The following is a 306-nucleotide window of genomic DNA, read 5'->3' on the forward strand; positions in this document are numbered from 1 at the left end:
AGTACACATCTACCATGCCTTAAAGAAAATGCCAGTACAATATACTATACATTCTTACCATTCAGAACAGGAATGTATAAATAACAACAATAGTAAGTATAAAATTCGGCAGGTTCATCAACTATAAAATATCAATATATACGAAAAAGTATGGTTAATCTTTGAATCTATTTTATTTATTCCAAAAAGTGTTCATGGATATATCTACTGTAGTTATATCTTGTCAATATAAGATACCATAAGTTAAGTTTATCTATCACAGGCATTAATCAACAGCATGAATACAAAGTACATACAGCACTTTTG

This window comes from Penaeus monodon, chromosome 15 (genome assembly GCF_015228065.2).
Source record: "Penaeus monodon isolate SGIC_2016 chromosome 15, NSTDA_Pmon_1, whole genome shotgun sequence".
Lineage (NCBI taxonomy): Eukaryota > Metazoa > Arthropoda > Malacostraca > Decapoda > Penaeidae > Penaeus > Penaeus monodon.